This window comes from Amblyomma americanum, chromosome 7 (assembly GCF_052857255.1).
Source record: "Amblyomma americanum isolate KBUSLIRL-KWMA chromosome 7, ASM5285725v1, whole genome shotgun sequence".
Taxonomy (NCBI): Eukaryota; Metazoa; Arthropoda; class Arachnida; order Ixodida; family Ixodidae; genus Amblyomma; species Amblyomma americanum.
This window is the reverse complement of record NC_135503.1, coordinates 52,585,259-52,605,966: the sequence shown is the minus strand read 5'-3', so window position 1 is coordinate 52,605,966 and position 20,708 is coordinate 52,585,259.

The following is a 20,708-nucleotide window of genomic DNA, read 5'->3' as shown; positions in this document are numbered from 1 at the left end:
CCTTTTCTACACGCTTCCGTCAGTTACGGTGAATGTTCGCGAGGAAATACCGCACCAACCCAACAGCAAACAGAACGCTATAGTTTAGTGTGAGCTTAAAAGCGCGAACGCACACACCACAGGTCTCCCGTCAAAGTTGCCAGAGTCTGCACCAATGCCACAAAGCGCAACGGTGCGGGTGCGTGATAAATCATGACCTGATTTTTTTTTCACTTTCATCCATAGCATCACTTAGCCGCCTGCAGTGACAACCGCGACACCCCCTGTGTCTTCTGGCCTTTACAAAGGCCGGAGCCAGCAGGATCAAGTGTCACCGCCAGTTCACCTCTCGAAATGTCAAACGCCGCACGACAGTGCATTACCCGTTGTGCCCTTACATTCTCTCTCGCAATTTTGATTTATTTTACTTCATGACTTTTTGCTTTCCTATAAAGAGGCGGACGTGTGTAGAGCCCATGACACCAAGTTTTCAGAGCCGTGTCTTGTGTAGCCACACTACGATAAACAAGTCAGTAGACGAGAACGTGAAGTGCGCTGATAGCGTTTGTTTAGCTGCCTCCCGGCTTCTTTTGTAAATAAAGGCTTCTGATTCGCTGTGACCCGAAAGTCACGCTTCCTTACAATGTTTTTACTTGCGTTCTTTAAACGTCTTTTATACAGCATGACGGTATATGTGTATGGTCTTATATTATATGAAAACCCCAACGAAAATATTGGGAACAATTTTTGTCACACTCTACTGATCGTCTAGAGATTTTCAAGGAAAATTTTCGAACTACGGCAGTTCCATGCCGAAACATAGTGCCTCAAAATACTGTTTTGTGAACAGATGTGTCTCGTTGTCAGGTATCGAACGCGGAAAGGGCCTATAAGCTTCTATTGGGAAGACCCATATTATTCTTACTTGTAAGGCGCAGGAGAGAACGTCCTGTGGGACTTTGTACGAACTAAAATACACGAATTCATGGTGCTGCTAATGTTCTCGAGGGCGTGCAAGTACGTTATGTCTCTATGCCGATACTGACACTTTATCCTGGTTTCATGTATAAAACATACGGCGAATCACAGATGATTTCGATCGCTTTTCAGCTACCCTCTCCGCTGAGTTTTCCAGCCTTGCATCGCAGTGTTGTTTTCACACAGAATCCAGTTCCCATTGTTTCCTAGCCATGGAGCATTTTGATCTCAGATGGTGATGTTGAGCCCGCTGTGATGCAACTCAAGGCTGTCTTTACCTCACCCAATTATATATTCTGAAAACGTAGGGCAGCTTCACGCAGCATTAAAATGAAGGGGAAACGGGGCATATTAAAATATGAAGTTCACGTCAGTGTTGTTGCGGGCTAGTTAGTTTAACATTGCTTAAAAGGAAACTTCGCAAACACAGGACGAAGAGATGAACGTAGCCTGTGTTGTGTGTTCCTCTCTTTGTCCTGTGTTTGCGCTGTTCTCTTTTAATTAATAAGAACAGGGGTGAAAAACAAAAAAAAACCGCACAAAGAGACGAAACACAGAATACGCAAGATTCCGGGAGGTTATAAGAAGGATGTCAAGCAGTTTATTATAAAACGGTGCTTTTGATGTCTCAGACTCAATATCCTCCAGGCAGTTCCAACAAATAAATAATTGCTTTTAGAAACAAAAATATTTATAAAGGTTAGTTATCTTACTAATTTTCCTGCTAGGTAACATATGTGCACGCCGGCATGATACATCATATGGATGCAAGAGGTATTTGTGAGCTATGTATCCAATTATTCTTAATAAAATGTTTCAAAAAATTCAGATGGAGGCAACGCTACCAAAAAATGTCTACAGAGCAAAGTTCTTTTTCATTTCAGTGATGCTGCTAATTCTGCGTTAATTTCCCGTGATGAGCCAAGCTGCTCAGCCTCTAAGCACTTCCAACTTTTCGTAGTGGTGGTCCCACGGTAACGACCGCACATCACCACAGGCTGCCATTGCTGCGATATGCTGCCAATGATTAGGCCACCTAATGGCCGGGTCGCTTGCCGCAGACACTTAGAAGCTGTGGGTACATCTGAGTGACCAATGGCAGAGGACCGAATGGACACAATATGTACAACGGAAAACAGACAGCTTATAGAATACGGCCCCTGGAATCCTTCCCGTTACCCTCTCGAGTAGCCCGTCCGAAACACAGCCTGGTCCCTAGGCTGTCTATGCCTGATATAATTCGATTAACATTTACATTAGTGAACACCTTGCAAACGCGGATAGTAGGCTGATCAGTGTGTAATTTTTCAAGTCCTTTACATACTGTTTCTTGTGGATTAAGAGGATGTTATGATTTTTTACAGTTTCAGGCAAGCTAGAAGTTTTGAGACACTGCATAAACAGGGGGAGGGGGGGGGGGTAGCTTTTCTTGCACAGCATCCCCACTTGTAAAACTACACAACACTAAATATATAGGGCTATACACTAGGGCTATACATTGCGATTATGCTAATATTTACTATCACTGCATATTTGTATGGTCAAGATTTCTCCTGAAATCCCGCAAGGAAGCATTTGTAGCTTGAGTAAAAATGTTGCGAATTGCACAACCAGCTGAATTATAGACTGTCTTTTGTCGTTGCCTATCCTTTGCTGCATCACGGATTCTATGCGACGTGCCTGAACTGAAAAGAATGTCAAGCAGCAAGCGCTATAAGAAATTACCAGATACCATAATGGAGAAAAAAGAACAAAAGTTAAGTTTTAAAATATGGGCTGGATAGGCGTCGATGGGTGGGCTAAATTATTGATCCGAGTCCCAAAAAATTAGAAAATGTTGAAGAACACATTTTAAAGAAAAAAATACAACATATGTGGCCTCTTTGTTTCTACATTTTAACAGAGTCCTAATGCCTACCATAAAATATGTGACTGCATCGTGAGTATGTCAAAAAGAACAAATCGTCACGAGAGTGTGTGTGAGTCTCCGTCTACAGCTCAGAGAAACGTAAGGAGTAGAGGAGAAGGAGAGCAGGGCCATACATATGTCGACTGCACGCGCAGGGTGCGGCCATGGTTTTCGGGACAGGCGTAATCTCGAAAAGTGTTTTGCCCTCGGCCGCATGTCCTCTTTTCTCTTTTACTTTTTTCTTGCTGAGGGTGCTCTGCACTATTTTCGAGCTGCCTCGTGAGAAGCGCATCGGAAATCGACGATGGACAAGCTTCTTTCCCGGACCTGAAAGGCGACGCCAGTGTGAGCGATGGACGCAGCGGCCAACGGCAACTTCGTCTTTTATCTTACTTATCTTTCTAGCCTTCCTTCTATCCTATCTTTTTATCTTTCCGTTGTTTACTTTTCGACGCCCTTATTGGTTTCCCTTTTTTTCGTAATTTATATTATTGCTCAATCATATCCTTTTACCTCGCAATGCATTCTTGCTTCGTCCTTGAATTATTTCCTTTTTTTATATCTCGATTTTCCCAGGTCCTTTATTTTTTTCCGTCAGTCTGGGCTCTTTGAATGGTTGCTGCGGTCCTGTGCCAGTTTGTCAATACTCCAACAGTGCCGTTGCAACAAATTAAAGGAGTGTCTCCATCGATACCTGTTTAAAAAAAAAGATTTGCGGTGGTTTAGCTCTCGTTAAACCTGGAGTGACGCGATAGCTACAGCTGGCCGAGTGGAACTTGCTCAGTTGAACTGCAAAGTCAGTCTTTCGCCGCTCCGTTTCGATTGGCGTTCTTCTTTAACCTTCGTCCCACTTCACACGGCGCATGTATACAGCTTTTGCAGCTCTGTTTCGCCGGCGCGCCGCGCCGCCGGCAGCAGCAGCTGCTCCGCACCACGTGGCTGGTCACGTGACCAAAGACGTGACCAACCACGTGGCGGTGGTGGCGTCACGTGCCGTTGCCACGGTCACGCGCCATGGCCACGCTGAAGGCTCGAAATGCTACTGTAATGCAGCTATCGCTGCAATAGGAGACGGCTTAGAGCGCCTTTATATACGTTTAAAAGACTTTGCCAATCCCCCCCCCCTCCCGCTATAATAAAATACTGATTAGAGACAGCATATTCAGCATATTCAACACAATAGGTCCATATTTACATCATGGTTACACTGGCATACTGGTGCAAGTGTTCAACGGCCATGCCGAGGAATATAGTTAGGAAAGCAGGGCCCCCTGAAAATCTTAGTCAACAGTGCAATAAATGCCCATGATAAATGCAAGCATTTTGTTGTTTTATTAATTAATATCTGGAAAGCAAGTTTAAGACCTGAAACTCAAGCAATATTGTATTTTCCAATGTATGCCTGAGAACATTACATCCATAAAACACTACATGAAACAGGAATGTCAAAAAGAATAAGAAAAGCACGGACAAAAATTCATTCCTGTGGCAGGCAGGAGCTCGATGGAGTAAGAAACGTGGTGCGTGTAAGATGAAAACGAGAGCAGCCCTAGGTAATTCCATATCTCTTAACTAGTGGACGACCAGTCATTCAAGGACAAAGTGATTAATCAGGAAGTATTTAATTCAAAGAATGCGAACGAACTTTAAGTTGGAGAGAAAATTTTGCGAACCGCGCTTAAGGACGTAAGGCGAAACAAAAGTCCAGTAGCACAGCGCTGACTGGAAACCGGTTTTTTCTGGACATCGGACCAGCTTTTATCGCTTTAAACAGTGTAAAAAAAGCAGTGATATAAACTATAAGAGACGCAAGCGAGAAACAGTGCAAGTGATTTAGAAAAAACACACTGTTCGTCACATGCCAAAAAAATAACACCCGCACCGGCCTCCTTCACGGAGCTCTTGCATCAGGCAGACGCAGGTGAGTGAGCTCTTTTACCCACAACAGCACGGATTGCATCCTCTGGCAGCTTTCACTATTTTTCACGGAATCGCTGGCTTCCAGAATTCCGTGCATGACTCTAACGTGAATCTTAAGTCCCACGTGGCTGCTCTCTAGCTGCGGTTTGACTGCGTAACCTCAGTAGTAAGCGCATCATGACCTGTCAACGATTGCGGTGTATTTACTGGTACTCTTTTAGTTTTTGACTCCGAGCCTTGCTTGTTTTTCTTACATAAATTATTCGAATGGACAGAAGCATGACTTCTCTACTCCTTTAATGCACTGTTCAAAGCTCTGTGGGCGCCTCCTCTGCTCCAATTCCAGCCACGTCACTTCGTTTGTAATGGGGGTCCTTCGTAAGCCTCCATTCATGTATTCGTCGCAATGTGGCGCTACTAACGGACAGCGGTAGATTACGCCGCAGCATTAGCTACTAACATTCCTTCCGAACGCTTCGAACTATAGCGCCACCTTGCGAATAAAAAGAGAACAAGAATTTGTTTGGTCATACCTCGCGCTATGGGGACATTGAGTGGTTGCTCTTTCAAATAGCTTAGGAAAGGGTAGTCGGAGACCGCTTTATTTGCCGAAATCAGCGGGTCTCTATCAGGCGCTCAAATCGAAGAAGGCTTTGCTCTGATGATGTTCATCTGCTTAGTCTTCATTTATCTTGCAAGAATGGCTTACCCGCGTTTATAGCCAAAGCCACGGCTGCCTATAAGGAACCGGAAACCCCCCTTTATACTAATTCAAGTGCCTACTTTTCTTCTATTCATAAAAAGAGAATTGCATATAAAGCACCACCTCAAATTTTTTTCGCAGTGGTTCGTTTGGAGACATCTTGCTTGAGAGGGTTGAAACCTCAGTACGATGTTCTGCCTTATGTAGTTGCAAAAAATAAGAAATGGCAGTGACTCCCTGTGTTAGACTGGTCCTTTCAGTTGCGTTTTCCCTGCAGTATCTGCTAACTGCGAGTCTCCTTTTCAGCCGATTCTTCTGATCCTGGAAGTAGTCGTTGCGATGATGTCTCGTTCTGCGTCAAATAATTCATTTGAATACTGATAATCTTGAAAGTACTCAAAAGTAGTCGGCGTGTGGTCAAAAAATACGATATTTTGATGCGATGCGTATGTTTCAGAAATAATAGCACCACTGCTATTTGTCCACCGATTTACGAAAGACAGAGAACAAATCTCACAATGCAGGTGCAAAGAAACGTCCCTTCGTCGGGCATAAAGAAATCAAGGAAAAGAAAAATGACCTGACAGCAGAGGCCTTCCTTGTAATCACTGCTTTTTTCTGGTGAAGGGAAAATTTGTTTAGAATAATCTATTTACTTCTCTTTACATCAATGGGTATTTTATCCATGCCGTTATTCCGCTGAATATAAAAATAAAACGTCTTCAAAAAAAGCGCAGTGTAAATAAATAAACAATCCTTTCTAAAACGATCAAACAAGATTAAAAAATCTTATAAATTGAAGGAGACAATCCGCTGCCCGAAAACGCGCTTAGAGAAACACGCGTCTGCTCTCCGAATTAAATTGCACTCAGTGTTCCGGTTGTGTTGCAACGTAAAAAAAAAGAGGCAGAAAAGTTCTCAGCGTTTAATCTTTCTCGAATTTGTGAAAACATGCCAGCATTTACGACTTCCTTGTTTCTCTCGTCTTCTTTTTTGTTTTATGTGAGAAGACTGCAAGCTGGCGTAAACAAAGCGAATATTCGTATGGTGTTGTGTTGCCTTTTTCTTCCAATCTCTGCGTTAGTCCTCCGGTGGGCGTCCAATCCAAGGACAAGCGTTTTGGCGTCCTGCCAACACGCATTTCTGGTCACTGCACACCAGACACATCAACGCTTGCCTGAGGCAAAGGCTGCACTTGTACCAGTGCGAACAACGCGGACAGGCATCAAAAACGACAAAAGTGTTTTTTGCTCGTTGTCAGTGCCGTAACTGAATGCAGGCGGCGAAAAGACGCTTCAAGCTCACTACGGCTTTCAGAAAGTAACAGCCCACAAATATAGTAGGAGTATTTTTTCAGCAGTGGAAATACGCATGAATTATGTCAAATGGTCTCCTAAGATAAGAAATCTGACACAAGATTATACTTTATTACGAAATTCGTGGTTGCAATGCGCTGACTCTTGTCAGTAAGGGCACCAATTGGAAGACAAGTAACGCCAACTCAAAGTACGCACAGCGTATGTGGGCGAAACATTTCTTTTGCAATCGAAACACCACTCTGTATCTACCTCCAGAGACGAAATTCACCATTGTGGAAGGGTTTAAAAAGAAAAGGTGGTCTATCTTGTTCGCTCAGCTCATGTCCATTAAAAAAGAAAATAATATAGCTATCGTTCTGATACACACTAGCTATTAGCGTTCACGAGTCAGTTGAAATTTTAATAAAGAGCCGTATTTCAAAGCTGGCCCTGTGTTTCTGATGTTACTGTCTTAATATAACGAATTTGTTCACTTTGTGTAATATTCTCTATAAAGCAGCTTCCTGTAGCCGATAACTGTTTGCTTCCTTTGGAGCCTTGTGACGACATATATACGCAGGATTCCGTGCCCGCAAGTAGAAATAAGTTTAGATTATTTGAAGTGGTACTCAATGTAATGAATTAATGCCTGAATAGCCATGCTGGCGCGCTGTATACAGGTAGTAAGACTATTTGGGCAGAGCTCTGCGGAGAGTTGGTTGGCTATGGCAACTGGCATTTTAAGCATGTTGATTTCCTCGTTTCTTTGGTGAGATAGACGCAGCTCGCTCGAAACGGGGGTTACTAAATATAAATGGAAGACGTTTTTCTCTTGTATTCGACGTAGCCTGACGGGTGATATTGATAGCAATAACTTTCAATTCCCTAAGTTGTGTATTACCTGGCTGCGCTTGTGTCACCTGGTCTATCCAACCAAGCCGCTCCGGCTCGCTGCGAAAAAAGAGCAGTATCGGTATCCTAACACTACTATACTGAGCTACAGCAGTATCACGCCACATCGTGGATAACCTGTGAAAGAGGCCTCTACGCTGCTTCGTTTGAAAAGTGGATAATCTGACTTCCATTGATAATAAATGAGGCACCGCAGAGCCGGCGACCATTGCATTTTCTAAAGTTACACATTACATAAGACTGTTACTATTGATGAGCTATAACTCTCAAAATGCTACGAAGTGCCTAATTCTAATAATAAATTCACATGGACACTTATTTCCATTATGTGTTGGCAGCGCAGCAGCATTCGAAGCCGTTGAAGCCGCTATCAGAATTAACGTCACTACCGTTCTGACGAGATCACTTCCCGTATGCTGTAGTCGGCTACAAATCAAGAACGTAGCGGCTTTTCCCCGTCAAAAAACGCCCTTCCAGCCAATGGTGTCGGCCGATCCTCTTGACCCTGCTAGTGTGACAAAGCAGGGAGTGATAGATGAAAGGGGATAGTCCGTTCCTTCTATGGTGGGGGATACTAACCTCCCTGCAATATGACGCCACTCCCTGCATTGTCCCGCTAGCAGGGTCATGAGAATCGGCCGACGCCATTGGCTGGGAGGGGGTCTCTTGACGGGGAAAAGCCGCTACGTTCTTGAGTTGTATGCGACTATATCATAACTTCCCTCCAGCCAATGCAAATGCTCCCGTCTTGAGAGGTCACTTACCTCCAGCCAATCAACCGATAAGAAGACTGCTGCCTCGTGTTCCTGCCCTCCAAGCAATTGGCGAAATCAGCTTCCGACTACCTATTTTCTTCATTATGGGGCTCCTAATGCTATCAAATTAAAACTGCGCAGTTAGCTTTGAAGTTGACTACCTTTATAAATAACACGTCTTAGTTGGCATCTGATCGTCAACGCCGGTGATAATTTTAAACCTAAAAAAAAGACGTCCTAAAGATTTTTAAATGCTAATAACAGTCTGATAAAGGGCGATGTAATTTGGCCTGAAAATTAAAAACTCAGTCCGGAAAAGCTAGTTTAACTTTATGCAGTCACTGTTTACATGCGATTAGAAAACAAACGTTTCTATTATCTGCAGCTATTTAATTTTAAAAATGAGCGCTCAAAGTCGTACGTTGATGTTCCAACCCACCTTCTGTTTGATTTACAACTTATGTGTAACATCACATCTCTCATCCTGCAATGAAATGTTGGCATCTTCCGTATTGAGTTGATAAACGCAGGTAATCCAGGAAACCCAAGGAGTTTAGTCGTTTCTCTAAAAAACGGCCTCTTTTTTTTCTTTTCCGCACTTGGTATAAGCTTCCACTAGAAATAATCCTCAAGATTTCATCGAAACACAGCAAGGAAAGAAAATAAAACTTAGATTCCTGAGCTTTTTCACTATAGTTAAGAGCCTGGAGGCGTTCCATTTCCTCGACTGCGGTTTCTTCCGCTCGAAATCGGCGAAAGTAATTGAGTGAGCGGTTGAGACCCAAGGTGTACCAAGGCTTACACCAGACCACCGTCCCGAGGAACAGGCGCTCGTTTCTCACGGAGACTAAGTTCCTCTCCCTTGGGGCAGAAATTTCTATCAAATGCTCTCTATTTTTACTTAGCAAAAATACGTAGGTGGGAACCTCATTTAAGAGTGTAGATGTAGTTTCTTCGTTTTCTATCTCACTCTCTTCTGAAGCAGCACAAGAGACATTGTGATTGAACTAATTTTTTTTCGAGAATCCGTTCCTTTCAGCACTTTTCTTTTGCTGGTTGTAGTTTGTGAGCACTAAGGAAGTCCCGATACACGTCTGTGTGGACATCACAATGGCGCCAAAATATTGGATCATTGTTATAATGCTATGGCCAGAAAAAGCTTTTGATAGATCCCTGTAAGGAATGCTCATGAGTGCTAAGAATATCGGTTTATGATGAATGCGGAGGCGCCGCATTTATGGAGTCACCTATCAACTTACTCTGACAGAAAGTAAGCTGATATGAAAGAATCGCATTAAGCTAACTTCTGAAATCATCGTAGCTGTTGAAATCAGAGGGCTTCATTATATACTACTTGCGAAATTCCCTATAAGGTCCATGTATTGAAATACTGTGGTCTGAGAGGGCCGAAATTCGGAGGGTAAAAGACTGTTACGCCCCCTGCAGGCGTTCAGATGAACTGATCAGCACTGCTCAAAACACGAGCAAAGAAGAGAAACAAAAAGTGCGCGGTGCCGCCAGTAGCTGAGAGCCCAACTCATAGGCGGCGCGACCTTCAGCTAACCTCCGCACAGTGGCCACTGGGACAAGTGAACTTTCGAAGCGGAGCTTATCAATTAGCATGATCAAAGAGGTGTAATAAGGGAGTAATTACTCACTGGCATCCACCCAAGCACAGCCATGCGGGTACAAAGGAAAGCCGTACAGCTTCCACACAAATTTTGCAGTTAAAGAAAAATTCGTAACTATGCGGCTGCGCTTGGTGGACACCAATGTGTAATTACTCTTTATTATGATTGTAATCCACCTTGGTGGTTCCTATAAACATTTGACTATCAAAAAGGTCTGGTTAAAATCGTATTTCTAAGTAACCATGCGTCACCTTTCCTTCTTTGCTACTGCCCCCAAAAGAAGTATAGTTTTTTTATCCGCTGAACTTTAATGCCAATTTTGTAGCTATCAGAATTTTCTGTTGCCATTTCTGCCTTGTTAATTCAAGCTTGAGATATTCATTGCGGCCTTCCAAGCAATAAACTTCTAGTTCTTCTTCAAGGCTCGTCTGTGTGCTTCTTCCCAGTTCTCTGCGTGCAGTTCATCCTAAAAGCAAACCAACTCGTCGTAGCCTGTGTAAAAAGCCATTCAACACAGTCCTCTGTTACATAGTCTTTGCCAAAATCCACCACACTGCATGGCGTCCCAATCGTACAGCGGAGAACCTATGCCATGAAACTTTAAATCTATACACGGTAAGGAGCACCCTTGTCCTTACCTTACAAAACCCTACCAATGAGGAGCAAACATTGCGGCCGGGTTATTTTTCACAAAGATGGCACATTACTATTTTTTCATGCAATCTCCAAAAGCGTCTACTATCGTCTGCTAATTACTCACACACACTATCGCTGTCTTGTATAACTAGAAAGTGAATCACGTGACAGACCGCCACGTTTCGGGTTTGTTCGCCATCGCGGAAACCGTCTTTTCTCTTTAAGAATATCTTTTGCGCGAAATATCTAGTGTACCGCCTTGCATATTAAAGTTTTTACAGTTATTCGCTCACTTGAGCAGGCAAGATGTCGTTCAGTTGACGCTCTTATACGTCTATTAAAACCTGAGCTACTGCAGTTTACAGCCTTAACAGTGCCCCTCACTAAGCCGTGAGTCCCGAAGGCACTGTATTATATTAGATTATAAAACCGTTAGCTCACGTTGTCTTCTAGCTGAGGTTGAGAGACCGAACTGGGCACTGAATGAAAATGTTATACACAGCACAAGTAACGGGTGCTCGCATTGAGAGCCAAGATGGGTACCATGAGAAGCGGACTGAACTGGAAGACCGCAAGAGCTATAAAAGAGCACCCAAACTTAGATTTGCTTGGACAGTGCAGCCGTGCCTACTTTGTAGCATGTAACTTTTGGCGGCAGCAGACCTAATGTTGCAGATGATGGCAACAGCATGTCGCCGACTGAAGAGCTTTCTGGCACCGAGAATGATGCATTGTCATTCCGCAGAAGACTATAAATTCGGTTTGTTCAATCCCGCTCTTTCCTGGCAGTGGTGAACTTGCTTTCAGCTCAAGCCCTGCACATTATTTTGCCTTGGTGAACCTGGAATTACGCTTTATGCAACAGACATTTTTCATTTTAATACCTGATGGCCTGAGCTGGTTTTTAACAATCAATTCAATCTTCGTGGAAGCATTTTTTTCTGCTATCTTACATTTTACTTTATTAAAGAAGTAAATTTTAAATGCTTGTTATATTGTGTGCGTATGTTCTTTTTTATAAGATGGGAGATTTCATGGACAGAAAGTTGTTAATGCAGAAAAACAAGCACATACATCAAACATATAGGAATTAGAGAGGAAAATGCTTTCACCCCTGTCATAACCAAACGTACCCCTCTTATGAGCACAAAGCAAAATGTCACGCTGTTGTTGCTTAATTTTCTAAAAGAAACATGTTTTCAACCTTTCTGAGCCAGGAAGAGCAAATGCTACGGCCTTTTGGGAGGTAATTCACTGGGCAGAGCCCTGATACTGTCTGGCGCAGTATTCGTGTCTTTTAATTTTCTTAACTGCAGCGGTGGCCTAGCGGTAGAGCATGTGCCTAGTACGCAGAATGTGCGGTTGGACCCCAGCGCCTTCACGTAGCCACCGGTTTAATAATGTATGAAAGCTTTCCCCCCGCCTGGTGTTCGACTCCTCAGAGAAAAGAGTCTTTGGCATACTCCAGAACAGCAACAAATATTCACCCCTTAATTACCGCATACTTTGTAAACTCATTGAACATGTAATTTACGCTTGAACGATGCAGTTTCTGGACATAAATAAACTATTTCGAATATCACAACATGAAAGCGTAGGGGATACTCTTGTGAAAGTCAATGAGCGATTTTCGATTTTGAACCTCATGCCAACTTGCACGCTACCCTCCAGACTCATGCAATTTTCCTCGACATTGCCAAGGCAGTTCACAAGGCCTTCACATGACCTCCTATTTCTGAAACTTCCTCGCTTCGATTTGCATCCTGATATAGTAGCATGGGTAAAATAATTCTTGACTCACCACTCCCAGTCAGCCGTCATTAATAATCAAACTCTTCTGGCCGGTTTCCACGGATGTACCTCCAGTATCTGTCCTTGGGCCGCTTTTAAATTTTTATTAATCACCTAACGCAAGCATCAGGTTACCATATTGGGATGTGTGCTGACAACTGTGTTATTTACAAAGCTGTTAATAACGCATTTTACTAGCAGTCCCTACTAGCTGACCTAATCAGCTACTTTAACGACTGGCTAACGACACTTATATGAACAAATGCAAATATACGCTTTTCCGCAGTCGCCGTAATATTGTTTTCTACTACACCGTGTCTATCGTTCCTATCGACCAAGTCCAATGATATAATTATACCTGCCTTCATCTTTATAATGTTCTGATGTACGATACCTATATTTCGAACATATTATCATCCGCCAACCAAACTCTCGGCTTTTTAAAGCGTTATCTCCCCTCTGCCCCTAGTGTGAAACTACTCACATACAAATCACTGATTTGGGTAAAATTTGAATGCGCGTCTTCCATCTGGTCTCCGCAAAAACCATACCTATCTATCCCACTTGAAGCAGTTCAAAACAGAGTAACCAGATTAATTCATTCCTCGTACTCTTTTGACATCAGCCCATCATCTTTTTAAATCGCAGTCCAACCTCCCAAACCTTCCATATTGTCGCCACTTTACTAGTTTACACTTGTTTCATGAGTTCTTCTTTTTACGAGAGTAACATTACAATTGCTCAGACCCACCACGCATCTCTGCACCGACCATGAGCAGCATGTACCACAACCAGGCTTCGCGCGGGTACATTTTCTTCGTTATTCCTCCCCAGGACTGCTTGCGTCTGAAATGGCCTTCCACGAGAAGTTGAGTCATCACCCGTCCATCAATTCTTCTTGACGCATACCACGTGTGCTTTCATAATGGCTTCAAAATTATTCTTTGGTTTGTATTTTTTATGTGTCATATAAGTCACGAAACGCCCTCTGATGAGGGTTTAAGGTATTACAGTCAAGTGAAGTGAGGTGAAGTGCTTGCCGTGCATGCTCATCTGCATACCAACCTCGCGCACCACGCATGAAAAACTACACAAGCACACCTCCATAAGACGTGGTACTCGTGAGTGAGCGCATCTCCGACGCTACTTGCCTTCCGACGTCGAACCAGCAATCTACGAAAAAGTGATGAACAAATCGTGGCCGGTAGAAAACCCACATGACCAGACACAGTCTAAAGAATCCGCAAGTGGTGTCTCCATGCGTACATCACTTTTACTTAATTTTATGGCTTATCACAGCTTCGTTTTCGGTGAAAAAAAAAATGAAATCTTTGCTATCTAATGACGCAAATATTGCTTTTATAGTATTTCTTCTTTGGTGTTCCTTTACATAATTTTTTAGTGCGCATACTACATCTTTTTATGAAACTGTTTGTTTCCTCTCTGCTTAAGCATTTGCGTGAAGTTGTGTTCATTAAAATTGGAAGGATTGCGATATACGGCTTATTTCTTAATCCCGCTCGAACACACCGAGGTTATGAGTTATGCACAGCGGGGTGTGTCCCGTCCTCTGCCATCGCACTTTGATGGCCACGACCTCTGTTGGCGGTGTGAGCAGCCGCTGGTGATTCATTATGCAAGCGCCGACCATTCGCCAGTCCTGCTGCGGCGGGAGCACTTTCGCCTAACCCCGTTGTTGTTCCGTTCGCCTGCAGGGTTTGTTCGCCGAAAGGGCGCACGCAATGGACAAAGCTGGTGCAGCGCGCGGCTTCCGACCATTGTTCGCGTCCGGCCGACGTGCCTCTCACGACAGCGTTAGCACTAAGCGGATTTATCAGAAAATCGACAAACTAAACAGAAATTTTTGTTATTTCTATTGCCTGTTAAACTTTGAAGCGTTCCTCTTAAGCGTTCAACAAACACACATAAAAAACAAATAAAAGAAGGTTTATGCCACGCGTTAGCGTAAATAGCTTCAGATAAAGCAGATAAAATTGCTCCAGGAAAGTAGCAAAGGAACACAACATCACACTTACTCTGATCCCATGGTAAATCAAACAGCGCAGGTTTAGCCGCTTGTAATCGTGCCCATCTATCTCAGCACTCGAAAAATACGACATTCACGCATCCTTTTGCTGTTCCTTCAAATCTTGCCGGGGCGCTTTCAAGCGGTATGAAGTCGGTAATAAAAGGACGAAAACGTTGATCGTCAAGCATTAGACAGCTTAGTTTGGTTTTATTTTTCCCTGCACAAAGCCGCATGTTGAAACGAAACCATGATATAACGAAAGAATACATACAATGCTGAACAGTCTTGGTCTTACTGTATTGTATTCAACTTGCTTTCTTTGCAAGGCATGTAATAAGAAGGCAAGATAATCGGGCTTATCCTTAAGGGTAACGAAGTGGATTCCAAGAGAAGGCAAGCGCAGCAGGGAGCGGCAGAAAGCTAGGTGGGCAGGTGAGTTTAAGAAGTTTGCGGGGATAAGTTATAAGGCAGTTCGACACCTTACCACACCACACCTTTAAGAAACAAGTTGAGTTGTGAAGTGTTTGAATTGTCTTTAGATTTCTTTCATCTTTCTTTTACTCGCGGTGCCCTTTTCAGAAAGTCCTTTAGCAGCTCCCTCTATTTCACAAACAATTTTCGTTACATAACTGTAAAGTACACCCTGTGTCAAAATTAATGAATACAAAGAGATTGCTTGTGAGCTTTGTAATGGGACACCTTTAATATCCGCGGAATTAAATGCCAAGTTTTGCAGGAGTGGGGAAAGAAGCTCCTCGCGCTTTCAAGATATTTGGGACGCCGGCCATGCGTAATGAGCCTAACAACATGGCGCAGAAAAAAGTTCCTCGGTCTGTAAAATTTTGACAAGGGGGTCGCAACACTTACTTTCGCGGATGTGGCCGGCCTTTCTCCGTGCTCAGTTGTCGGAGCACTATATCTGTCTGCTGAGTTTTGTTTCGTTTGTGTCGTACATTAGCCGTAATCATAAGTCCAATCCCTAGTAAACACTTTTTTTTTCATTTGTTTATAACCCACACTAATAAATAAACAAAAAAACGTCGAAAATGATAGCTACAGGCCTAATTTTCATTTCCTATCGCCGTTCTATGAAGTCACAAAATAAGAGCGTCGCGACAGAGCCACATAAAAAAAATTTACATTGAGGAGAACCTGTAACAAAACAAGACTCCCGTCCAGAGTGAAAATACGAACGCAGACATGGCTGGCAGTTTCGAACTCTCTTTATTCCGAAAGCAAAATTCTTCACTGGTTCTGTGCGTGCTATCTCTTCGTCTACGTCGCGTGTTGTCGCTGTCTGGGCGGCGGTCCTCTTTGATGTTTTCCTGCCGGGTCGTCCTTTGCAGCTCGGTGTCTCGCTGTGCGCTCGCATGGAGATGCGTATTACAGATTCGCATATGTACGTGTGGGTGTCTGCGCCCGTTTCACTTAACTCGAACGTCCGTGTGTTGTGTTTACTTCCTGGCAGCGTGCCCGGCAGTCCGCCCTTTTTCCCCTATTCAGTCCCGGGCATGGCCGCCGCTTTCCGTCCGCTGGAACGCCTCATCTTGCTGCGTTCCCGCCTTAGTCTCTTTCGATTCGTGTGTGAGTTTTTCTCGGGAAGTGCAAGAGAGCAATGTTCTCGTCCAGTGTTTGTACGAACGAAGTGGGAGCTCGGTGGTCGTGATCGCGAGTGCTTTCTTCTCCTAGATGCTTTTGTTTATGAGTTAACTTTGTTTTGTTTCTTAAGTAACGTACTAATTGGCCCTTTCTCTGGACATGTCAACAATACGCGTTATTTGAGTCCTTGAAGTTTTACCACAGCAAATTTCAGTTGAGGTCCTCGCCAGAAATCTTTAGTAGGGTTAGTTCTTGGGCTAGCTGGTATCGAAGATTTAAGTTCATAGTTTTCCAACGTTTACCCGCCGCGGTGGCTCAGTGGTTAGGGCGCTCGACTACTGATCCGGAGTTCCCGGGTTCGAACCCGACCGCGGCGGCTGCGTTTCGATGGAGGCGAAACTCAAAGGCGCCCGTGTGCTGTGCGATGTCAGTGCACGTTAAAGATCCCCAGGTGGTCGAAATTATTCCGGAGCCCTCCACTACGGGCACCTCTTTCTTCCTTTCTTCTTTCACTCCCTCCTTTGTCCCTTCCCTTACGGCGCGGTTCAGGTGTCCAACGATATATGAGCCAGATACTGCGCCATTTCCTTTCCCCAAAAATTAATTATTATTATTATTCCAACGAATCAGTATATGGTCAAAGAAAGGAGGAAGAAAAACGAAAGAAAGGACGAATAGGGGAGAGAGGGGTGCTGCCAGACAACTGTTTATTCATCGGCGCACAAAGCTTAAATACCGTCTGGTCGGCGCAGACGCACACCATACAAGAGAAAAAAACACAAAATCTTTATCGCAAAAGCCGTGGTCTTCCCTAAAATGGAATAGCCTTCATGTGCTCATCTCGAGGCTACGCTTGCCGAGAAGACTTCCGTTGCAGTTTTAGTCTGGATGCCAGGACACGTAACCGCACCTTACACGTTGCACAAAAGATGCTGCACATCTATACGGTAAACTTAGCTCAAGGCGAAGATGGGAAGGTGGGCTACTAGGGGCGAGGGGACATTTTCATATCGGGTTTCGATTTTTGTTTTTTTTCTTCTTTCCCATTTCAGCTATTTTATACCTTCATTTTTTAGTCAAGGCCTGCTTGTCTCTGTCCTTTCTCGTCCTCTTTATAAGCGCTGTCTCGCCCTATTAGCCTATACATGACCAGGGAGCCCGTGGAATCGTTAGAAGCTTAGGATATATGTGGGGTGTGACACGACAAACGGTCTTGTTGACGCTGATGACTCAAGTTTCGAGCGCGGGGCAATCTGCGAACACGTCGCGTTCATTACTCACTCCATGCTTCAGGTTTCGCCGGAACATGCTTCCATATGAACGTGATCGTCAAGCCACGTGACGCGTTGTAAGATCCCTGCACGCATGAATCCAGTTGGCCGCCGAGAAGTCGTGTCAGCAGGCTACTGCGGCAGCCAAAATTTGGGAGTCAGTTTTCAACCTGCTCCGCGAAACTTCCCCGCCTCCCCCTTTTTTTTTCTTTGTGGGTGTGCTCCGAGATACGGACGAGGCAGCCCGGTTTCGATTTCAGAAAATGCGCGGCACGTTGACGCAAACGGTGAAGTTTGAGACCGAGTGCGCACTTTTCACAAAGCGAAAACGCAGTCTTGTCTCCCACTCCTTTTTCTTTTTCTTTTCTTTACGGTGCATTCCAGCTTCCATGGCGCAATCTACAGAAAGCATTTGCGGCCGCCTGTTAGTGCCTCGCTTTCCCTCGTGTGGCATGGTTTTGGTGTAATGCAAAGAGCGGCTCCTGTTGCCTGATATATGCAGCAGTTGAGCTGCCGCGTGCTTTGCAACAGGACCTCTTTTGCAATACTTTGAGCAAACAAAAAAGAAAAAAGAACACTCTTGCGAGGCATGATTTAATCTAGGCTATGTTAGTATCATGCTACACGTCCAGAAGCTGAGAGCGGAGCCTTGTTTCATTGCGTGTGCTACTTTTCTTTGTTTATTACGATGCCAGTCGTGATGAGGAAATTAGCGCCTGTGATTTCTTTGTGGCGACATGAAAACGAAAAATATTCTCACGTTACACGCATGCGTGATGCTAATCAACTGAAGTGTACACTGATGGAAGGACCAATGGACGAGACACAGCGGCGAACGACAGCCTCTAGTGCGGTACATAAAAGGATTTTCCGATCGAGTAAAGAACAGAAAACGCTAAGCGCTACTTTAAAGAGGTTTCAGTATTTGTTTTGTGAGTGATGCACATCTAAACTCTTCGAGCTTTCTACAAGAGCTGTTGTGTGGATGAAGTAAAGGGTTGTAATTTTCCTTCACAGGAACTTCTATCATTCTATCGAATCCTAATTATGATCGCTATGAAAGTAGGCAGAGCGTTTTTCTCTTTGTCCTTTCACCTCTTTCATGAATATTATATATCTCCTTGCAAGTTAAGCCAAGTTTTAATGAATGCGTTGCAATGTTTTGCGCAAGCCGCTTCCCCAGTTTAAAAGACAAATGTAAACCATACTTTGCTTACAACGCAAAAAACTAATTTGTTCACAAACAAATAGCGTTCTGATTCCATGCAAGCCACTTTATTTCATCCAATGCAATATTCTCGCCCGACGACTGGTTCTTACTTATTAAATAATTGGCTACAACAGCGATAAACCCGGATTTTACTTTAATTAGCAGGGGAAAAAATCTTAAAACAAGAAAAAAATTTATGCGCCTCTACATGCGAGAAAGCTTGCACTGGGACGGCAATGTTGATGCTACCGAAGCAGTGTCTTGCTCAATGTTGCTGAGGGTAGTTAGGCTTCTTAAAAAATGAAATAACACGCACTTTAAAGAAAAAGCCGGAAGAATTCTTTACTGCGCATGGCTAGTAAAGGCACCCAGAATCTCTCCCCCCCCCCCCCCCCTGAATGTCGACAACTGCAAATATACCAGCAAGAGCGACACATAAAGGCAAGAAAAAGTCAGCCCTGTTTTTTTTCTAAATCCTCTAACCCTGATTAATTTTTTTGTTTCAGTGTTTTCTTTCTGAATCGGAGCCCTGTGAGAGTGGATGGCAAACCTCGCGTTTCCCATTACTGTTATTGAAACGAAAAGCTTCACTATGCTAGGCAAAGCAGTCTTCGGGTATACGGCACAATGACCTTGAATGACCTTCAGCCCAACCAAGACTAGCCGTGAATCACTATATGGGGTACAGTTATGTTGTCGAACCCTTGAACCTGTCATTAAAATATCTCTTCTCCTCCCTACTTGACCCTTGACCTGACCCATAACCTTTAGTTTACCTTTTACCTCTGACATTGGGTAACCCTTGAGTTGACCTTTGACCTTAAGAACATCCAATGGGGTGATGAGAACCCACGTGATGACATCCGATGGGGGTGTCGTAAGACCATGTGATACCACGTCCTAGCCTGGTCGTGTGGGTATGTATAGAGCGGCTATCGCGGGCGTGTAGCGGAACTCCCATGGACGATCCCCAGACACTTAGCAAGCGTGCTTGCTTTCGCTGAATTACAGTGTTAGCCAAGTTAAGCCACTGCCATTTTTTTTCATGTACTGACATACCTAATCACTCTCTTGAAGACTTCATCCACATTCCTCATAACGTTCTTGTAGTTCAGAAGGGCCGGATAGATATTGGCCACAAGAAATAACAAGGTGGCAATGAGGCCTGCTCTCAACGACCTATTATAACTGGCTGAAATACACAATCCAATACTCACCCCTGTCTTTAAGTGCGTGTAATCAATTAGAAAAAGGAAAACTTCTATAACGTTTCAACTATCTTGTTTGAAAACATTCGGCATTTCGAAGGCACTGCATTGACAACAGGCGTTGTTCTCATCAGTAAAATGCTAGAAAAAATGACATCGTCTATGCAGTTGCCTAATACGAGCAATTCAAGGAAAAGATGCCCACAAGGCAGGCACTCTTCTACCTCATCTCACATCATCCTAGACAGCAGGTTCTAGGCATTCCCTTCTTGAAACCGACTGAGAGCGTCTTCGGCAAATCGATCGTACAAGTTCCAGCAGCAGCCACAGAGCAACGTGCTATGGCGTCCCCTGCTCGGCGAGGCTGCCCTTACCTCCCGAATTAGCCCTTCCCGGTGTACTGGGCATTGGAAGAAGGGGAATTGTACCGAAACGATGCAATGAAAACATGTGAGTATGAGCAAAAACGGGAGGGGGGTGAAAGGAGGGAGTGAAAGAAGAAAGGAAGAAGGAGGTGCCGTAGTGGAGGTCTCGGGAATAATTTCCACCCCCTGGGGATCCTTAACGTGCACTGACATCGCACAGCACAAGGGCGCCTCTGCGTTTCGCCTCCATCGAAACGCGGCCGCCGTGGTCGGGTTCGAACTCGGGTACTCCGGATCAGTAGCCAAGCGCCCTAAGCACTGAGTCACGGAGGCGGATAGACAGTTTTAGCAGACCGGTTTTACGGACCACTCCGCTCACGCTTACCCGCCCAGCATAAATAGAGCGAATGTAGTAATAACTTTATTCATAGAAATATATGGGTGGGTCTCGGTGTAGAGGCACTCTTCACATATTTTGATGTGGTCTGTGGCTCTTGCGGCAGGGTTGGAGCCC